Source organism: Trachymyrmex septentrionalis, unplaced genomic scaffold (genome assembly GCF_001594115.1).
Source record: "Trachymyrmex septentrionalis isolate Tsep2-gDNA-1 unplaced genomic scaffold, Tsep1.0 scaffold62, whole genome shotgun sequence".
NCBI classification, from domain to species: domain Eukaryota; kingdom Metazoa; phylum Arthropoda; class Insecta; order Hymenoptera; family Formicidae; genus Trachymyrmex; species Trachymyrmex septentrionalis.
The window spans coordinates 1,965,694-1,968,722 of record NW_017305800.1 but is presented as its reverse complement, the minus strand read 5'-3'; the positions used below and the strand labels follow the sequence as shown (position 1 = coordinate 1,968,722).

The 3,029-nt window shown below is 40.0% G+C and overlaps 1 protein-coding gene across 4 annotated transcripts in view; it reads left to right on the top strand.

Moving 5' to 3' along the window:
• Nucleotides 1-3,029, top strand: part of LOC108752759 (tetraspanin-5) — a 109,912-nt gene that overhangs the window by 35,989 nt on the left and 70,894 nt on the right. The window lies entirely within an intron of this gene.

Below are 3,029 nucleotides of genomic sequence, written 5' to 3'. Positions count from 1 at the left end.
TATTGTTACGTTGTATAATATAATATATATAATACTGTATACATTATCATTTTGCCATTATTTCGCACAACATTGATTTTCATTTAAATTATCAGCCGAACGATGAATATTAGACATGCGGGGAAAAAAGGTTCTTTGGAGTAATTATATATTTTACGTTATCTGTAGAAAATTTAGTCGGTTATTAACTCTTAAATGTCTCACTGCGGAAACAACAAACATTACTGTATGGCATACCAATCCAATTCGATTGCTTGTACCTTCCATAAAAATCGAAGTAAAGATTTTCTTTCAATTGAAACCTCAAACGTTGGTTTGGTTCAAGGAACCAAGCAAATGTAATGACACCAAACAAATGTACGTAAGCTTCGTTAATAAAAAGTTATAAGCAACGGAAAAAAACATTGTTATACCAAACCGAAAAGGGGCTTGCACATCGAAAAAAGAATACGAATATATAATTTTATTTAGCGAAAACTTTCCTCTGGCATGTGACACTTTTATTGTAATAAAAACATGCATTTGTTAAAAGACCGCAAAATGTCTGCGAGAAAATTTACCCGGTGAGATTTTTTTTCTTCTTTCGTCAGTTTCAACGTAAAGTATTTGTGAAACAATTGGTTACGACGACGAAACATTGGCTACCGTTCTGGTATGAAATATACAACGACGGGTTTCCCCGCGATGGCGAATTTCCTTTCTCAGACGATGCGACGTCAAATACAACGTAGAAAATATGAGCAAAGTCCACGCTGGACGGGAGTCACCGACTCTCGTAATTCTCGCATGCGGGGGGGGAGGGGGGGGGTGTGCACAGGGTGTTGCCGTTGTAAACGCAAGGAACACACAGCGCGCGATCAATCTCGTGCGGTTCGCCGGCGATCAATCCGCGGTTCGCTTCGTCGGCACGAAAACCGACAGCGCGACACGGCTACCCGGTCTCTTCCGTGTGTGTTTTCGTTTGACCCTTCGTTCAACCCCGGCGGTACTTCACGACCGTCCATCAGTCAGGCCGACACCCCCGGGTTCCTTTTACGAGCACGAAAGCGGAGATTACACCGCGAATTTTATTTTTTCAACTCATACTTTCCGCCAGCGCGGAAGTGCCAGGCTTGCGGAGCTGCCGGAAGTAACAGTTCTTTAACCACCCAAGGTCAGACTTCACTGGATATTTTTAGAATTAATATTGGAAGTAGAGATAGCAAGGAAGGATAACGGCGCGATTTTACTGCTGTAAAGTTGCACGTTTTTTTGTTTAATTAAAAATCCGAAATCTTCGAAAAAAGTTCATATATCGTCAAAGATAAGATGAGAAAACGTGTGTGCGGCCTTTATCGAAATTGAAAGGAAAAAGAGGAAATGTAATTCTTCGAAAAATTGAAAGACTTTAAAGGAAAGACTTTTAGAGGAAGATTTACGATATAGATGTGATAAAACAGACGATTCATCTCTTTAGCTGTCTATCTACGTCAGAAAAGCGTTAAACATCTCCAGTTAATTATTGTATGTCTACCGCATATAACCAACCTTGCGAACGTTTACTTTCTACGTCTGGAGCGTTTGTTACTATCTTGTTCCTCGACTCTTGTAGCGCAAGCGTGGCTTTTAATAAGAGGATTTGCTCGTGACACAAAAGGCTATTGTTCTCAGGGCTATTATCAACTTACAGGACTTCCGGGCGCTCACTGTACGGCAATTTACGCTACGTATTAAAAATTGTCTAAAATTTTACTCTGGCCGTCACATGTTTGTAAAAATCGCGCAATTAATTTTTATCGCCGCTTTACAACTAACGTATAACGTGCGATGAAGAATCAATATTCTTTGTGAACTAAAACTATTAATGTATGTAGTTCGAACTAATTTTCCAGTGAATTTCAATATTATTAATCGAATGTTAAAAAAATGGATTCCATGAAAAGTATGATTTAATTAATATTAAAAGTAAATTATTATAAATTCGTACCGCACGTATGAGTTTATGTAGCACATTTATTTCTCATGAAACCCTTTTCGAACGTAATTTAACGCAATACGGAAAATGGGGTGGAGACAAGAGAGCGAGAGAACGATAGCGGCTCGATGCAGGGCAATTAGGTTCGCTTCATTAGGGCTAATTAACATCGCAGCATTCCCGCGAGAATGTGCTGCTATGAGCGGGAATTAAAAAGCATTCGCGTAAACGGCTTATATTTTAATACGCGAATCTATTTCGGTCCGTAATCTGCGCCCGGCAGTCCCGTGTTTTTTTAATTAAGTCGTCTCATTTCGTTCCTCGACTTTCTCGCCTTGCTTATGAAGTTATTACATCGAGAAAAGGCATCGGGGTAAACTGAGAGAGCGAAAGGGGAAAATGTGGCAGCGACGGCGATGGCGGTGGCGGCTATCTTTCCGCGGCCTTTTAAAATCCACGGTAAATGTTTAATCGGTTAATATCGAAAAAAGGTGGGTAAAAAGTGCTGTGGCATATGCGACATACCGATATCGGTCCCTGGTCCCTTCTTCCGTATCGTTTTTTTTTTTCTTTCTTTTTTTACGTACTCGATCAAGAAAAGAGAGAAGAAGAAACGGCAAATGAGGAGAGAGGGGAAAGAAATAGAGAGAAAGAGCAAAGCGAAGGAGAGAACAGGGAGCGAGAAATTTTCAGGGAGGAAATATTTGCAGAACCACGAAGAATACTCTGCAGCTTCCGTTGGCCGTATTTTATCGCTATCTAGTTTCTCTTGCATTACGCCGATACCCCCACTCCCCCCGTTATTGTACGGCCGCTATTTTAACTATATCGCAAATAGTGGTCTCACTTGGAAGAGAGCAGTCCGACACATTGCATACTTTTTTTTATATGTTCCGATAATTACGGGGCAGCAAACGAGCAAAGTTTGATAAATAATTTTCATAGACGAAAAATGTAACGGTCTATTCGCGATAATAAAAACCGGCAAAAATATACTGACGGTATATTTTCGACGAAAAGGTACTTACAGATCCATTTGCTACTACATGATTCTGTTCCATTTTTATTAAAGCAG